We start from the raw sequence: 20,364 nt of genomic DNA, 5'->3' as shown, positions 1-20,364 counted from the left end.
TAATTGAACATTGTTTTTCTTGTCAGCTTTTAAAAAAATAGCCCATCATTGTTGATATAAGATTTGACATCCCCACATGAAATCTTAAAATCAAGACAATCCCATAGATATACTGAAGGGCTTCTGTTAAAAAATGCAACCCTAACTCTAACCCTAATCCTTACTCCAAACCAACCCAGAAATTTGGGGAAAGAACTCAATGTTGAATAGTGGAATGAATCTAATAATTTTTTTCTTTTTATGCATATGAACATACAACACTGAATTTCATCTTCATGTATATCGATAATCCACTAAAAATGCAAATATCTATAGGATAGATCAGAAGAAGAAAGAGATAGAGAAAAAGAAAGAGAACACATGGGAAGCAGGGACGATAAAGTGGAAGTACTGGTCATTGAATTAGAGCACTTTATAGTTTTTGCTTGTTAAATTATGTCAAAATTAACCTCAATATTATGTGTATCTAAATACACTATTAAAATTTTCATCAAAAAAAGAATAATTTAAAAGTTGCCAGAAGAGTTAGTGAAAGTATTGTGGTGCAGTTTTAGAGTACATGCCTAAACCTGTGAGGCATTGGATTCAATCCTAGCACCACATAAAATAAATAATCAAAATAAAAGTATTGTGTTTATTTACAACTAAATAAAATATCTTTAAAAAAAGCAGGTGGAGGGATTCCAACATGGTGGTGGGCATGGAGAGATCAAGTCTCTGACCTCTTCAGCTGTGCAGGCATAGGGAGTCGTAAACAGCCTAAATCTGTTTGCTCAAGATCACTAGGCAATGCTGAGCTGACGTGGATCTGGGGCGAGCAGTCTAGGCCTCTCAGAACACACACTGAACCCGGATCAGCTGAATTCAAGCTCCCGATTGCCTGCTTCCCGCAGACAAACAGCTGTGACTCAGCACTAATCCATCCAGCTGAAACAACCGGTCAGCCCTTCTGATCCTACGGAGGTAAATGCCAACCGAGCCTTCATAGGTAGTGGCCACAGGTTTGAAACGGGGCTTGGGAGAGACAGTACGGACCCACCTGTTGCATTGGTCACCCGGCAAAGAGAAACAAACTGTCGCCATTTGCAAGAGATACCACCATGGCAGAGAACTGACGTCATCAGAATGCGGCTGAGGAGATAACTTCATTAAAACCTGTGGCTACAGGTGTGTAATTCCCTAGCCTTCCCTCTCCACACATCGGGGAAACCTTAAGGGCCAATTCCAGCTCTCCCGTAAGGGCCCCTCCCAGTTTTCCCATGAGCACGGTAGCCAGACCGAGGGAATTAGAGGTGGCGCGGGACCCGCGGCTCGGAACTACCACTCCCACCAGTGCTGATAGCTGAGGTCTCTTGCACCAGCTACCGGGGGTGTGGCTACCGGAGGGGCAGTAAAATTCGCTGAGGATTCTCAGCCCCAAGCTCTACAAACTTAGGGTCTGAGGGAATGGCAAACTGGAAGAGTGTGCCCAGTCATTTATGACAACAGGGCTCCCGGGAGCAACAGACCTGGCGTGTAGCCAGTATTGTGGTGAGCAGCACCGGTGAGAGGGGCCTGGCTGGAGGAAAAGTGGGGAAGTGACTACACACAAGAGGAGGCCCTACGCACCCAGGATTGGAGACTCGCCCAGTCTGGAAGGAGGAGCTGCTGCACAGTGATTGGTTCCCACGTATTGATAGGAGAAACTTGGCCTGGTGGGCATAGAGCCACCTACTGAAAGAGAAGTTAATCAAACTCTAAGACTGCATTTATTAGTTTTTTTTTTTTGTTGTTGTTGTTGTTGTTTTAATTTTGATTTGGGGTTTTCTTTCATTTTTATTTTTCTTTTTTGTTTTTTAAATTTTTTTAAATTTTTTTTCTTCCAATTTTAATTTTAATTTTTTTTTAATTATTTAAAAATTTTTTTTCTTTTTCTATTTCCTATTTTTTTTCTTCTTTTGTCTTTTCATTTCTTTTCAATTATCTTATCCCCCCTTCCTTGAATTCTACCTGCTTACTCTCATACTCTTTAGTGACTTCTTCCCTTCCCTTCTAATACCTTTCCTCCCAAGCATCAAATAAATTTATAGGAGTAAACAGTAACTCAGAAGTCAAACAGAACAGGAAGTAACATGAGCAGCTTTAAAAACCAATGAAGAAAAGGAGTACAAAGAATGCAGGACAGCCTAAATATTCAGGAAAACCTAGAGTCATCAGAAAAATGGTCATATAAAGAACTCAAGGAACACCTTAGACAGATGGAATGGAACCTTAAAGAGGATACGAGACAGCAAATTCAAGCAGCAAAAGAGAACATTGAGAATGAATTACATAAACAGATAAAAGAAGAAGTTAAGCATCTTTATCAGGAGATAGAGATTATAAAAAATAATCAAACAATAATTCTAGAAATGAATGAAATGATAAACCAAATTAAAAACTCAATTGAGAGTATCACTAACAGAGTGAAGCAAGTAGAAGCCAGAACGTAAGATAATGAAGACAAAATATATCATCTTAAAAGAGTCTAGCCAACTCAGAAAGGCTGGTAAAAAATCACGAGAAAAACATCCAAGAGTTATGGGATAACATAAAAAAAAACAAACTTATGAGTCATCGGGATAGAAGAAGGTACAGAAATTCAAACCAAGGGAATGAGTAACCTGCTGAATGAAATAATTACAGAAAACATTCCAGAAATATAAAAGGAAACAGATATACAAATTGAAGATGCATACAGGACACCGAGCACACAAAATCACAGTAGACCAACGCCAAGACACATTGTTATGAAGATATCCAATATACAGAACAAAGAGAAAATATTAAAAGCTAAAAGAGAAAGGAGACAGATTACATTCAGGGGTAAACCAATAAGGTTAACAACGGATTTTTCATCACAGACACTGAAAGCAAGAAGGTCATGGAACAATGTATTTCAAACACTGAAAGACAATGGATGCCAACCAAGAATTCTGTATCCAGCAAAATTAAGCTTCAGGTATGACAACAAAATAAAAATCTTTCATGATAAACAAAAGTTAAAAGAATTTGCAGCCAGAAAACCAGCATTGCAAAGCATTTTGAGCAAAACACTACACGAGGAAGAAATGAAAAACAATAACCAAAACCATCAGAGGGAAGTGCCTCGGTAAAGACAGAGAGTGAGGGGAAAGATAATCATGGAGAAACAAACTAAATTTTTTAAAGAAATAATAAATAATCAAACATGCATGGAAGTACAAACCATATATCAATAGTAACTCTGAATGTTAATGGCTTAAACTCTCCAATAAAGTGACATAGGCTGGTATCATGGATTAAAAAAACAAATCCAACAATATGTTGCCTCCAGGAGACACATCTGATTGGAAAAGACATACACAGGCTGAAGGTTAAAAGATGGGAAAAAATATACCACGCACATGGTCGTCGTAAGCAAGCAGGGGTGGCCATCCTCATATCGAATAAAATTGACTTCAAGAATAAGTTAATCAAAAGGGATAAAAAAGGACATTATATACTGTTAAAAGAAACCATTCACCAACAAGACATAACAATTATCAATATTTATTCACCAAATAATGGCGCTGCGACATTCATAAAACAAATTCCCCTCAAGCTCAAGAATCAAATAGACCACAACACAATAATTATGGGTTACTTCAACACACCTCTCTCACCATTGGACATATCCTCCAAACAAAAGTTGAATAAAGAAACTATAGAACTCAATACCACAATCAATAACCTAGACTTAACTGACATATATAGAATATATCAACCATCATCAAATGAATATACTTTTTCCTCAGCAGCACATGGATCCTTCTCAAAAATAGACCATATATTATGCCATAGGGCAACCCTCAGTAAATATAAATGGGTGGAGATAATACCATGCATTTTATCTGATCATAATGGAATGAAACTGGAAATCAATGATAAAAAAAGGAAGGAAAAATCCTACATCACATGTAAAATGAACAATATGTTACTTAATGATCAATGGGTTACAGAAGACATAAAAAAGAAAATAAAAAATTCTTAGAGACAAATGAAAATACAGACACAACATATCGGAATCTATGGGATACAATGAAAGCAGTTTTAAAAGAAAAATTCATTGCCTGGTGGTCATTCCTCAATAAAAGAAAAAACCAACAAATAAATGAGCTCACACTTAATCTCAAAGCCCTAGAAAAGGAAGAGCAAAACAACAGCAAATGTAGCAGAAGGCAAGAAATAATTAAAATCAGAGCGGAAATCAATGAAATTGAAACAAAAGAAACTATTGAAAAAATTAACAAAACTAAAAGTTGGTTCTTCGAAAAAATAAATATGATCAACAGACCTTTAGCCATGCTAACGAAGAGAAGAAGAGAGAGAACTCAAATTACTAACATACGGGATGAAAAAGGCAATATCACAACAGATGCTACAGAAATACAGAAGACAATTAGAAATTATTTTGAAAACCTATATTCCAATTAAATAGAAGATAGTGAAGACATCGATAAATTTCTTAAGTCATATGATTTGCCCAGACTGAGTCAGGAGGATACACACAATTTGAACAGACCAATATCAATGGATAAAATTGAAGAAGCCATCAAAAACTACCAACCAAGAAAAGCCCAGGACCAGGTGGGTATACAGCGGAGTTTTACAAAACCTTTAAAGAAGAATTAATACCAATACTTTTTAAGTTATTTCAGGAAATAGAAAAAGAGGGAGCTCTTCCAAATTCATTCTATGAGGCCAACATCACCCTGATTCCGAAACCAGACAAAGACACCTCAAAGAAAGAAAAGTACAGACCAATATCTCTAATGAACCTAGATGCAAAAATTCTCAATAATCTTCTGGCGAATCAAATAAAAAAACCTATCAAAAAAATTGTGCACCATGATCAAGTAGGATTCATCCCTGGGATGCAAGGATGGTTCAATATACGGAAATCAATAAATGTTATTAACTACATCAATAGACTTAAAGATAAGAACCATATGATTATCTCAATAGACACAGAGAAAGCATTCGACAAAGTACAGCATCCCTTAATGTTCAAAACACTTGAAAAACTTGGGATAATAGGAAGTACCTTGACATTGTAAAAGGTTTTTATGCTAAGCCTCAGGCTAGCATCATTCTGAATGGACAAAAGTTGAAGGGATTCCCTCTAAAATCTGGAACAAGACAGGGATGCCCTCTATCACAACTTCTATTCAATATAGTTCTCGAAACACTGGCCAGAGCAATTAGACAGACGAAAGAAATTAAAGGCATAAAAATAGGAAAAGAAGAACTTAAATTATCACTATTTGCAGATGACATGATTCTATACCTAGCAGACCCAAAAGGGTCTACAAAAAAACTACTAGAACTAATAAATGAATTCAGCAAAGTGGCAGGATATAAAATCAACACGCATAAATCAAAGGCATTTCTGTATATCAGCGACAAATCTTCTGAAACGGAAATGAGGAAAAACACTCCATTCACAATATCCTCCAAAAAAATAAAATACTTGGGAATCAACCTAACAAAAGAGGTGAAAGATTTATACAATGAAAACTAAAGAACCCTAAAGAGAGAAGTAGAAGAAGATCTTAGAAGATGGAAAAATATACCCTGTTCATGGATAGGCAGAACTAACTTTATCAAAATGGCGATATTACCAAAAGTTCTCTATAGGTTTAATGCAATGCCAATCAAAATCCCAATGGCATTTCTTGTAGAAATAGATAAAGCAACCATGAAATTCATATGGAAAAATAAAAGACCCAGAATAGCAAAAGCAATTCTAAGCAGGAAGTGTGAATCAGGTGGTATAGCGATACCAGATTTCAAACTATATTACAGAGCAATAGTGACAAAAACAGCATGGTTCTGGTACCAAAACAGGCGGGTGGACCAATGGTATAGAATAGAGGACATAGAGACTAATCCACAAAGTTACAACTATCTTATATTTGATAAAGGGGCTAAAAGCATGCAATGGAGGAAGGATAGCATCTTCAACAAATGGTGTTGGGAAAACTGGAAATCCATATGCAACAAAATGAAACTGAATCCCTTCCTCTCGCCATGCACAAAAGTTAACTCTAAATGGATCAAGGAACTTGATATCAAATCAGAGACTCTGCGTCTGATAGAAGAAAAAGTTGGCTCTGATCTATACATTGTAGGGTCGGGCTCCAAATTCCTTAATAGGACACCCATAGCGCAAGAGTTAATAACAAGAATCAACAAATGGGATTTACTTAAACTAAAAAGGTTTTTCTCAGCAAGAGAAACAATAAGAGAGGTAAATAGGGAGCCTACATCCTGGGAACAAATTTTTACTCCTCACACTTCAGATAGAGCCCTAATATTCAGAGTATACAAAGAACACAAAAAATTAGACAATAAGATAACAAATAACCCAATCAACAAATGGCCCAAGGACCTGAACAGACACTTCTCAGAGGAGGATATACAATCAATCAACAAGTACATGAAAAAATGCTCACCATCTCTAGCAGTCAGAGAAATGCAAATCAAAACCACCCTAAGATACCATCTCACTCCAGTAAGATTGGCAGCCACTATGAAGTCAAACAACAACAAGTGCTGGCGAGGATGTGGAGAAAAGGGTACTCTTGTACATTGCTGGTTGGACTGCAAATTGGTGCGGCCAATTTGGAAAGCAGTTTGGAGATTCCTGGGAAAGCTAGGAATGGAACCACCATTTAACCCTGCTATTGCCCTTCTCAGACTATTCCCTGAAGACCTTAAAAGAGCATGCTACAGAGATGCTGCCATATCGATGTTTATAGCAGAACAATTCACAATAGCTAGACTATGGAACCAACCCAGATGCCCTTCAATAAATGAATGGATAAAAAAAATGTGGCATCTATACACAATGGAGTACTATGCAGCAATAAAAAATGACAAAATAATAGAATTTGCAGGGAAATGGATGGCACTAGAGCAGATTATGCTTAGTGAAGCCAGTCAATCCCTAAAAAACAAATACCAAATGTCTTCTTTGATATAATGAGAGCAACTATGAACAGAGCAGGGAGGAAGAGCAGGAAGAAAAGACTAACATTAAACAGAGACATGAGATGGGAGGGAAAGGGAGAGAAAAGGGAAATTGCATGGAAATGAAGGGAGACCCTCATTGCTAAACAAAATTACATATAAGAGGTTGTGAGGGGAATGGGAAAATAAACAAGGAGAGTAATGAATTACAGTAGATGGGGTAGAGAGAGAAGATGGGAGGGGAGGGGAGGGGGGATAGTAGGGGATAGGAAAGGTAGTAGAATACAACAATTACTAATTGGGCATTATGTAAAATTGTGGATGTGTAACCGACGTGATTCTGCAATCTGCATTTGGGGTAAAATTGGGAGTTCATAACCCACTTCAATCTAATGTATGAAATATGATATATCAAGAGCTTTGTAATGTTGTGAACAACCAATAAAAAAATAAGAATAAATTAAAAAAAAGAGCAGGTGGAAATTCTAAGTAGACACTGAGATTACAGTAAGGTTACACACAATATAAAGAGTGAGAGAAGAGGTAATGCATGCAATTATATGTTTTTACTTACTCAAAAGAATTGTACATAATTCTAGGAAGGCTTCAAACTTGTAAGTAAAGCAATGTAGGTGGATGAGAGACAGCAATCAGAGATGTATGATTTTGCAAGTAACAATACTGCCTCCTTGAAAGACTCTCTTTGGAAGATTCTTGAGGATGCCATTAGAAATAATGGTATTTTAAAGATAAATAGAGCAGATGATCTATACCATAGTTTATTTGAATACCAAAGCCATTTTAATATGTTGAAAGTGTATTAAATTATCATGGTTTTCTTAAAAATATGCAACCAGAAAATTTTAGTAAAGCTAGAAACTTCATATTTAGAGAAACAGTTCAAGGACTTAAAGATGTTTTTAAGCATTTACTACTGCCATATGTACATTCTACCCATTACCTAGATAAATTAAGCATTTGGCACTGAGCCAATTCAGAGCAACAATCACTGGTGCAGAACAAGATAGTTGGGTTGGTGATCAAGATAGATTAAAGCTGCTGCCAAGAAAGTAGGCTCAGGAATTTGTTACCAGGGGTTTAAGAGACTCCTGCCTATTTATTCTGTAATTTACAAGACCCAAAACTGACTATGAGAATATTTTTAACCACTTTTTAATTTATATTTCCCTTTATCCTGTGATTATCTTTCCCTTTTTCACCAGTATGACAATGTAGAGAGGAAAAAACTATATAGAATATTTTGTTTCTAGGTATCATCTAAGGATAATATCAAAGATTAAAATAAAAGCAGTAAATCGATCAGGTGTCAGAATTTGCACAGAGTGTAGTTATAGCCACACTGGAAACTAAGGGTTTATGTTATAATCATTTTAAAATCATTAAACTTGTTCATGTTTCCATGTAATGGAATAATTAAAAAAATTTTGGTCAAAATATAACCATCTGAATTAGAAAACTTCAAAAAGTAGACCAGATTTCACATAGGAGAAAACTAAGGAAAAAAGGTTGATAGTTCACTTAAAAATGTAAAATGCAAAGTGGGGTGAGAGATAAACTTTCTACACAAATATTTCAAAAATACACTCATTTCCTAACATTGCTTCAACAAATTATATGGTCTAGTTAGCTTTTGTATGCTATTGATCTCAGGAACCTGTCTCAAAGTTATGCACTAGAGACAAATTAATGAGATTAGGTTGCTATCTTTTATTCTAGGTTTTGAGATACTTATAAAATTTGGATTTTTCTATACAAATGTGCCTATATTCTTTCAGTTGTATTTCTTAGAATTTTCCTTCAGATTCCAGATTGCTAATTCTGATGTGCATCTAACTTTTTATTGAAGCAAAATTAGTCTTTCTTAACTACTCTGTAACTTCTGCAGCTGCTGCTTGTGTCTATAGAAAATAAAAATAATATATTTTAAAATCAATTAGAATCCAAATAATTATTATGTGTTTGTTTCATTTAGTTCTGAGTCAAAAATTCAGACAGCAATTTTAAATGTGAAGAAAAAAACATGCTAGACTTTAAACTTCTGTCATCAGTATCAATTACACTAAATCTGAACTAATAATAATTGAGTTCTTCCTCTCCTCCTTTTCTTCTTTAACCCCTGCCCCCCTCCTCCTCCCCATCCTCCCTCCCCCTCTTGTCTTCTCCACCTCCCTTCTATTGTGAATGGAACCCAAGGCCTGGCAGAGGCTAGGCTAGGTATCTACCATGAAGTGTGCTCTCAGTCATGAATCATTCTCATGTAAGTACTGAGATCATCTGACAATTTAAAAAATAATAGAATTATTTCAAAATATAAAAGTTGAAAAATTTAATCTAACAATTTAAAAGTATATTATATTTCTATATCACATTTTTTCTTTTCTCATCATAGTCTTATTTATGCCCACTATTATCTAATATCACATGATTATTTTAAGAAAATCATTACTCAGTTAAAATTAGCTATAAGAATAATGTAAACTGAGATATTAGAAGGGGGCATCAAATGTATTCTTCCTTTTAGAAATCTACAAAACATCTTTCCTCAAGAGGTATAGAGTATATATATATAATGTATATATCCAAAATACAATTTAAAGTGAAATGAATTAAAGCACACATTACAGATAAATAAGATAGCCTGTAAAACCGGAAGTACTCATTTTGGCTTCTCCTCTAAATTCCACCTCACTTGTTTTAAAAATCACATATGCATGGTACTCTGACATCATTCTACTATTCTGCTCCCTTTGTGCCTTGGGAAGTTTCCGACATTTTCTTTCAACTTGTTTTGATTTCTGTCTATCTTTTTCAAACATATGTTGTATATTTTAAAAAATTCAAAATCAGAAATATATGATTTTTTTTCTACATGAGGTGGGGTCTGTGGCCTGTAGGTGCCTTAGTTTTTTCCTCTTCCTGAGTTTTCTTATTCTTTTGGGGAGATCATGGTATTGTATATTGAATCCAGATTACCTTTACCACTTAGCTACACTCCTGGTACTTTTTGATTTTTTTTTTTATCTTGAGACTATTGATGAGTGTGATATTGAATTTGTGCCCCAGTCTCCTGAGTTTCTGGTGCTATAGGTTTGTGTCACAATGCTTGCATACTCTTGAATGTTCTAAATTGATGAGAAGCAAAATTTCAAATCTAGAACACTGTCTTCCAGACTAAATATTGTGTGTGTGTGTTTGTGTGTGTGTGTGTGTGTGTGTGTGTGTGTGTGTGTGTGTATGCGTGTGCCCACATTCCCAATGACAACTTCACATTTTCCTGGTATTATCAATTACTTTTTACATATTAAATACAAAATGAGCCCAGTATTTTTATTTGTTTTTACTAAAAGCTGCATGAAATGTTTTATTTTATTTTTTTTAAGAGAGAGTGAGAGACAGAGGGGGACAGAGAGAGAGAGAGAGAGAATTTTAACATTTATTCATTTTTTTTCTTAGTTCTTGGCGGACACAACATCTTTGTTGGTATGTGGTGCTGCTGAGGATTGAACCCGGGCCGCACGCATGCTAGGCGAGCGCGCTACCGCTTGAGCCACATCCCCAGCCCCTGCATGAAATGTTTTAAAAAAATATATGGCTACTTTTGTATTAAAGTCCTCCCAGTCAAAAGCAGTAATTGTGAATTCTTTATCATAGGAATACTAAGGAACACATCTCTTGAATTTTGTACTTTCAAAATAGCCATCATTACATGGCATTGCCATTAACAAGTTTTATGGATTAAGTACCATGAAATAAATATCTAAAACAATGTTATATTTAGATCTCAGATCCTGCCCAAATTAGTATCCATCATTTTTTTTATTATTAATATCATTTATTTTTTAAAAGAAAAAAATTTTGATATTGTTTTCTGTTATAAATTGTAAACATTACATAATAGCATAAATGACATTTGAATGCTTGCTTGAGACAATATTCTAAAAAATGGATGCATATGTTTTCTAAAACATTCAGCAAAAATATTTGTAGCTCAACTCAAATACAAAACATTTATTTTCACAGAGATGATCAAATTAACTACATCTACAGAGGAGATATTTTCTTGTTTGCAGCTAAAATACATGTTCTGGTTGTCAAATCATTTCTAAATAAAGGTACTTAATTTGGTGAATATATGCCCACATAGACACAGACTCAAAGAAATTTAAAATAATGTATAGACTTATTAGGAAATAAAAATAATAACTTCCAATTACTTGCTTACTTCACAAAAAATAACTGAGACAAAGCTTTATATTGATAACCTATCATCATAATTATTATATAGAGGTAGAACTGTAGGAGTAATTGTGACTTTTCTGATCTCGTGCTACATTTAAGAATCAATGCCAAAAACCATAACTGATTTGCCAAAGATTATACTACCCAGAGGAAATAGAGCTAAGGCATGAACCCTGGTGTGGTGTCTGAGCCCAGGCTCTGCACCACCAGACTGTACTGACCACAGATTCCTTTTCACTCCACTGCTCTTTGGGGCAATGAGACAGCATATCACATTTCTAAGAAATACTTAGAAGCCTCTACATTTTGAAAGAGTACTAATATGCTAAACATGGTATGTACAGCATCAAACAAAAAATTAAGCAGTAGCTGTGCTATCACCACAATGAGTATCCATGGTCTCAAAGTTCTTAATACACTGCCTGTCAAGGAACAGCTATAAAGAATTTCTAAAGGAGTTTCCTTATGGAAACCATCCAGACTTTGGTAATGAAACATTTTCCTTATTTTTTTGTAGTTTTAGATGGACAGAATGCCTTTATTTTATTGCTTATTCATGTATTTGGTGCTAAGGATCAAACCCAGTGCCCCACACATATTAGGCAAGCTATTTTGCCACTAAGCCACTGACCAAACCTGGAAATAAAACCTTGCATAATACTGATAGCAGGTTTAATATTTCTCTTCCCATTCCCTGTGTCTAAGCTCTTGACATAATGACAGATTCACAGGTTTTTTAAGAAATAATAATTCACAGATGATGCATCCCCTTTACCAAATTTCCTGAAATGCGAACATCCTGAAAAATAATAACCAGACACCTGACCAGAATGCTGCTGTGAAACAGTCAATGCAGAGTATTTCCATGGCCATAAGGCTCCATTGGGCTCTTCTTCTCTAGTCCACTAACCTTTGGCTCTCCCCTACCTCACTAACCCCCAACAGCCTGTCATCTTCTAATTTTAATAATGTTATATAAGTGGAATTTATAGTAAGTTCTACTGTAGGGATAATGGTACATTACTGAGAATAATACTTTGGAAATAAATTCAGTTTTATTCACAAAATATTTCAGCCTTGCTTAGCATTGAACTTTCTATAGTTCCTTGGAAATATAGAAACTTTGACAGTAGTAAATAAAAGACAAATACAATAGGGCAAGTTATATAACCCAAGAAACAGTGAACAAGAAGTGTGGCCAACCACCTTGACATTCCCAGGGACTAAAAAAATATTAACCACTGAAACAGGGACAATGTAGGGCAAAATAAATTGATCCGGTTACCCTACACTCACATGTACAACTTCTAGACATATGGTCTAAATGGTCTCTCTCTCTTCAAGATATCCTTTGTGGTAATATAACAATGCTCAATATCAGCAGAAACTTCTAAGAGAACAGCTTCAAAGAAAGTAGAGCAACAAACCGTGAGACCAAAGAAATATATTCTGAACCTAAATCCTACTTCCATGAACGTTTTTAGTTAAAAATGTTAATAGGATGATCGGTATGTATGAAACAAGATTCTGCTTTTATTCTTCAACTGAAACTACCACACTTGGAAAAAAAACATGTATGTTCACTTTTCTGATGTGAGATATTTTATTTTAATTACAAATCTTTCTCTAGCTGGGGATATAGCTCAGTTGGTAGAGTGCTTGCCTTGCATGCAAAAGGCCTTGTGTTCAATCCCCAGCACCAAAATAATAATAATAATAATAAAAATCTTAGTCTAAAAATTAATATAATGATTTTACTTGAAACATGGACAAGAATCAAAGCTTTTTACCCTGTAATAAGTTAAATATATGGAAATGAAATAATCTGATTATTTAATCATCAAATTGAAATTATCAAGTCTAATTATCAAAGTTCAGAATGAAATAAAATGGATATACTGGCTGTCTGATACACATATGCACATCTGTGCAAACACACACACACACTTGAAGATACATTACATAGTTTTACCATGTAAAATGAGATGCATTTGGAGGATGCAGAGGGCAAAATATCTGTCATTGTTACTGTGCACCTCCTTCTCTGACCTAGACTGTGAGGGCGGGACCCTCCCTTCAGCAGGCATTTTAAGCAACATTTTTTTTTCCTCAGAATAACAAGAAATAAGGTCTGGATCACCAGCACCTTCTCTGTCTGCTAAAACAGGGTCTTGAATGATGGACAGCACCTTTGAAGGGTTGTCCACAGAATGGGTTTTACTTTCAGGGTTAATGTGTAAGGTGAGAAAAGGAAGCAAAGAGAAGATGTGCTTTTCACTTCCAGTTTCATACGAAGAATCAAGCCAAGAATTTTCTGTAACCAAGAACAATGTCGTTTGAAAAGCACTGTGAGAAATTTGGATAGTAACTTTAAAACCTGCATAACTAGTGAGCAGGGAGGTATGCACCGCCTGGTAGAATCCCAGCTGCAGCCACACATCTCTCTACAGCCCAAGTAGCTTAGCATCCATGCCAGGGTACCCAGTCGCTCACTGCCAGCTCCTCTCTCTGCCACTCCTCTGGGCCCAGACCATGCGCTCCTTTGGGCGCCTCTGGAACAGCTCGCTCCCTGCTTCCCAGGGGCATGGACTGTTTGACAGACACAAAGGCCCTTGGGCTGGGATGGCGGGCCGGAAAGGCCGGGGAGGCTCTGCTCCTGGCACTCCTGCTGACCCTGATGGTGCCCCATGCAGGCAGAGGGGGCGCTGCAGGAACCACCTCACTGCAGCACGCTGGAGGCGGAGCTGGAGCACCTCTGGGAGAGCCTGCTGGTGCGCTTGTTGGTTGCCTCACAGCACATAGAGGCTGCCATCCAGAGTGGCACCAGCAATTACCTGCTAGGCATCAAGCGGCTACATCAGCTATACTACAACGTGGGAATTGGCTTCCACATACAGGTGCTCCCAGACGGTCCCATAGGTGGCTTGCATGCAAACACCAGCAACAATCTGCTGGAGCTCTCCACAGTGAATCAGGGCATTATGAGCATCTTCAGAGTGGCCAGCAGATTATTCCTCAATGGGAAGGATCAATATTTCATCACTATACTCAGAATAGCACATATTTAAAACTCATGAATTCTTTATTTCTGGAATTTTCCATGCAACAACTTAGACCTGCAGCTGACCTAGTAACTAAAATTATGGAAAGGAAACTGAATAAGAGGGACCTCCTGTGATAAGAAAAAAAAAGAAAAAGAAAGAAAGAAAGAAAAGTTATGATGGTCTTTTCTATGACCTACTTAAGGCCCAAAGATTTACATATTTCTACACATTTTTCAACAGGTATCCTACAGCAATCCTGACACAGGCATTATTATTATGCCATCTTTACAGAAAAGGAAAGAAAAATCCTGAGATGTTGAGTAGTGTGCCCAGGCTACGTGGCTGTGCCATGGCAGAGCCAGAATTTGAGCCCAGGCAGTCAGTCAGATTTCTAAGTTCACATTCTTACCTAACATTTTGCATTACCTCTTTTCAATTTGTAACTATTATATATTCCTAAAGACGTTAATAGTAACAACACAAAATTGTATTAAATAAAGGATGTTTTCAATGAAGAATTCAGAATTCTTTTATATTTTAATTACTAAATGCTTTTCAAAATTACCTGACAGCGAATATTCTTTATTTCATCACAAAATCAGATAAATTATTAATTTGTATCCATGGCATTTACAATTTTTCAAATTCATAAACAGTCTGGTAGCTGAAGGCCAAGCTCTAAATAACTAGATAGTCCACTCACAAACAAGGATCAGAGATCAGCCAAAGGCAGGTTGCCAATATCTTTTTTCACTTCAAATTGAATTGACACAAGTACATTTCAAATTCATTTCTACAAAATTCTTAAATTTAGCTATAATTTCACTAAGTAACTTTAGTCCAAATATGGCAGCTTCTATCCAGACTGAAATTAAGAAAAAAAATGTTAATAAATGTATCAGGAGTGAATTACTTTTCCAAAGTTCTTGGAATGATGTAGATTTCAAAATTTGCAAAATTCTAAAAAGCACTGGTAAATGATAATTTAGAGTACTAAATTAGGCAATAATGGGATGTCAATGATTTTTATAGAATCAAAAAACCAAAACCAACACTGTGACTCCAAGATAAGAGCTTGCCTAATGCAATGGGAGTCTCTGAGCTGGACCTATTGCCTCACATGTTTTAAAGGTTTGTAAAAAAACTTTAAATTTTATTAACATGCCAAAATTAACCTAGATACCTTTGCTTACTTTGGATTCAATACATACAACTCTCTAAACATTCACTAAGAAATATATATTTCAAATTTCAAATGTCCAAAATAAACTGCATACACAACCATCAATACACACACACACACACACACACACACACACACACACACACAACTTGCATCTCAAAATAATTAAACAAACAAACAAGCAAACAAATAAATAAATAAATATAAAAAGGGTCTCATCATTTCAGAAAAAGATCTATCCTATCAGTTGATCAGGCCAGAAATCCTAAGTGTTATCCATGGCTGCTTGCCAATACCATATCAAAAAATATTATTGATTATAGTTTTGAATTACAGAAATAACTGACACTGCTAAACAAAGTGAGGTTAGTCTAAATAAAACCTACATAACAAGCATAAAATTGTTTTATTTTGCACAATGAACTTTTGGTCAAATGTTTCAGAGTTTTTAAAAAAAATATCTAGTGGTGCAGAACACAGCTGAAGCCATCTGATTTTTGCCTGCAAACCATTTGGGCAACAGTAAAAGTAAAATGCCTTTCCATCTTTAGCCAAAAGTGAAATTTTTTTTTTCAAATTGAAAGCCAATCTTCTACACAAAAGAAGAAAAAGAAAAACAATATGAGAAAAAATTATCAAGAGCATGAAAAAAGTTCAGCGAGAAAATTGTAAAGAAGAATTAGGCTGATGCAGAAGAGAGCATGGTGTGTAGACCTGGGTTGGAATCCTAGCTCATCCTTTGTGCTCTTGGGTAAGTTATCAGCTCTAATCTGCAGTTGTGAGGATTCTAAGTGAAACTAATTATACTTGCCTCAGAATCCAATTGGAGGAAGTAAAAAAGATGTTTCAAGAGGTCCTCAATATATAATAGCCACTAAAACTATTAGTAGGCTATATAAGTAATTTTTCAAGTTGGAAAATAAGACTTATGGTTTCTCTTTAAACTGAAAAAAAATTACATGTAAGCATACAAGCTCAACATGAGATAACATTAACAAGTAGTAGGAGTGGAGAAGAGGTTCCTCTTTCTCGATAAAAATCTCTCACTCTTGTTGTGTCTGCAAACTGAGGAAATTTAAAGCTGATGCAATCTTTTAATGTGTAGGATGCTTCCAGACAAATATTCCTATTGCCATGCAATGGAGCTGGTGACGTATGCTGTGTTCACAACTCTGACTATTTCAAAAAGTAAGAAAATGGTAAAAGAAGCACATAAGACAAAAAAAGGTACCATTATACACTTTGGGATGGCTCTTCAACCTTTAGTTTCCATGGAAAGAGAAAGAGCCACTTGAAATTTTTATTCTTTTATAGGGGACACACAAGGGGAAGTTCCATGGAGCATTTTATCCCAAAAAGTGCAAAGGGATAGGATTCCTAAGGAACAGGAGTGTGTAACTCAACCTCACTGAGTGATTTCCAAAATTGGAACCACACCTTATTATTGGAGTGAGGGTAAAAATCAAATATATTGTGGGGTGCAATAATCATTCAGTACCCCTTACTCAGAACTTAAATGTGTGTACTGTCCAGAGAGGTTCCCAACATCTTTCAGGCTAAAAAGCACCTCTGCTGGTACAGAACACATCTGATGACATATGATTTTTCCTGTCAACAATATGGGCAGGAGCAATGCAGGACTGTCTTTCCATCTTCAACTAAAAGTAGAATTTCATTAGAAACAAAAAACTATACATCTTTGAGTAACACATAAACTTGTAAAAAATGTCTTGCATATGCTGATTTATAATATCTTACACAGCTAGCCATGTGGAGCATGCCTTTAATCCCAGTGGCTCAGGAGGCTTAGATAGGAGGATCACAATTTCAATGTCACCCTCAGGAATTACAAGGCACTGAGCTACTCAGTGAGACCCTATTTCTATATAAAATATAAAAATGGGGTTGGTTGTAACTCAGTGATTAAGTGCCCCTGAGATCAATCTTCAGTAACTCTGAGTGATATTTGCTAGAATATTTCTATAAAACTCTGCACTGCCATTTGCTCAGCCTAACAATTTTCTAAGGCAATGAGATATTGAGTCTTCCTTCCTTCCTTCCTTCCTTCCTTCCTTCCTTCCTTCCTTCCTTCCTTCCTTCCTTCCTTCCTTCCTTTCTTTCTTCTTTCTTTCTTTCTTTCTTTCTTTCTTCTTTCTTTCTTTCTTCTTTCTTTCTTTCTTTTTTTCTTCTTTCTTTCTTTCTTTCTTTCTTTCTTTCTTTCTTTCTTTCTTCTTTCTTTCTTTCTTTCTTTCTTTCTTCTTTCTTCCTTCCTTTCTTTCTTTCTTCCTTCCTTTCTTTCTTTCTTTCTTTCTTTCTTTCTTTCTTTCTTTCTTTCTTTCTTTCTTTCTTTCTTTCTTTCTTTCTTTCTTTCTTTCTTTCTTTCTTTCTTTCTTTCTTTCTTTCTTTCTTTCTTTCTTTCTTTCTTTCTTTCTTTCTTTCTTTCTTCCTTCCTTCCTTTCTTTCTTTCTTTCTTTCTTTCTTTCTTTCTTTCTTTCTTTCTTTCTTTCTTTCTTTCTTTCTTTCTTCCTTCCTTCCTTCCTTCCTTCCTTCCTTGCTTCCTTTCTTCTTTCTTTCTTTCTTTCTTTCTTTCTTTCTTTCTTTCTTTCTTCCTTCCTTCCTTCCTTCCTTCCTTCCTTCCTTGCTTCCTTTCTTCTTTCTTTCTTTCTTTCTTTCTTTCTTTCTTTCTTTCTTTCTTTCTTTCTTTCTTTCTTTCTTTTTTGTTTCACCCAAACAAAAAAGGCATCTCTTATGATTGAATTTGATATAAAGTTTATATCTAAATTACTTTTCATAAAAAATAAAAATGATAGCAGTTACCACATTTTCTAAGGTAATTAATACTTTTAGAATTTTTAAATATGACTTTTACATATATTTCAGGATTGTTTTCCTGTTTCAATAACCAAAATGGAAATATTTGCTAAATAAGCTTAAAAATACTATAGATTCAAACAGTCTTTGGAGGCAAAGGTGGACAAATGACCAAACTGGGCTTAAAGAGAAGATTTCATTGGTGATTCATTATGGGAGAATAAAAGTTTATACCACAGTTACTTTTATAATTTTAATAAAATCTATTCAGAAATTTGTCTTAGGAATATCTGCTTTCAACAATAAAGCACAACAAAATCTTTTTACACTTACATAAAATTTCTTCATTTAAGTGAAGCCACTTGGCTGCATAAATATATTTTAATCCAAGCTTTCATGATTCTTTTGAAAATTATTATATTTTAAAACCTTTATAGTCAGAATATTGTCTTTAGATTAAAAATACAATCTTTTAAAATGTATACCAAATATTGTTGTTAACAACTTAAATCTCAAAATAAAAAAAAACCTGTCTGGCATTATAAAAATATCTTGAATTAGAGATAGGAAAGAAAACCTTGAAATAATGCTTAACCAATCACAAAGAGACTATTCTGTAATAGATTGCCTTTAATTAGACAAAAGTAAATAAAATTGATAAGATAAAATTGATAAGATTGATAAGATAGAGGAAGTGATATCAAATGCAGCTCAATAAAAAAAAAAAAACAAGGGAAAGTCCACAGCTGTACAAGTAAACAATAGGCCTGGCCAAATTAATACTAGAAGCTGGACACAATTCAGGGGTAAGAGTGACACCTAAACATCTATTGAAGAACAGAACTATGAGCTGCAAAGAATAATGTTACATGGGCACTGGCTGAAAAATAACAAAGCTATTCTCAAAATAGCTGTTCAATAAAGACTGAGTTACGACTCTTAAATGAGGATATTCTTTTCAAATTATTGGTAATTTATTTGGTTCACTTAATATGCAAATGGTGCCAGGAGGTATGATCAATTGTATTTGAAGCTTTAATGTTTAGAGCAACCTACTTTCTAAGGACACAGAGAAGCCCAGAAAAATGTCTTGCAAACATGGAGACAGAAGATGGCAATCTACATCTCAAAAAGTTGGTCTCAAAGGAAATCATTCCAGCAAGTATCTTGATATAAAAATTCAAGAATTAGGACAAATAAATATTTGTGTAACTCAATCTATTCATTGTCTAATGAGATCCCTGTGACACTGATGCAGCCCATTAGGATACACATATACTGTCCCTGCCCCCTTGGTTGAATGAATGTACAATTGGATCAAATCACATTCCAACAGCATTGAAAGGCTGACCTGCTGCAAAAATAAATAAATAAATAAATTTCTTACTAGAATATTCTAAAGGCATTCAAGGACATAGCTTCTTACCGGATGGGGCTATAGAGACTTGTTTTCTGGTATGGCACATCCATAAAACAATATAGACTACATTTACCTCCTTTGTTTGTGTAACTCCCACTTCTCTTTGTGTCAAAACTTTCCTAGTAAGGATGTTCATATATAAGTTTCATAAAGGATTAGAAGGTGAGTGGAGTTGACTGGTACATGGGCTACCTGGGGCAGGTAGTTAAAACAAAAACAGTAGCAACAGAAAAGAAATATAAGTGCCCAATAAACACTGACAACAAAGTGAAAATGATTTCTCTGTTATTTCTCCACGTATATAATCTGAAGATTTACATGTATTATGTTGTAAGGGAGAATAATACAATCTAGAATTCTTTTGAAATGGGCATGTAGACTATTCAAGTGGAAAAATTCTTAGAGTTTAGGAGATTCCTCATCATGGGTATTTGTTCTGCATATTCTGGCCATCTCCAGTTTTTTTTTTTTCTCTTGAAGAGAAAATTCTCCAGAAGGCTTAGCTAACCTTGCAACACAGATATCACTGTGAGTTTTCTGGTGCACTTCCTCTTTCCTCAGGAGACAGAATTAACAAGTAGCTTCATTATGGTCTACAAGGAGCTTGGCAAAAATTTTGTTCTACATGTAGGACA

Source organism: Ictidomys tridecemlineatus, chromosome 16, assembly GCF_052094955.1.
Source record: "Ictidomys tridecemlineatus isolate mIctTri1 chromosome 16, mIctTri1.hap1, whole genome shotgun sequence".
Lineage (NCBI taxonomy): Eukaryota > Metazoa > Chordata > Mammalia > Rodentia > Sciuridae > Ictidomys > Ictidomys tridecemlineatus.
The sequence above is the reverse complement of the archived record's forward strand: the minus strand, read 5'-3'. Positions refer to the sequence as shown.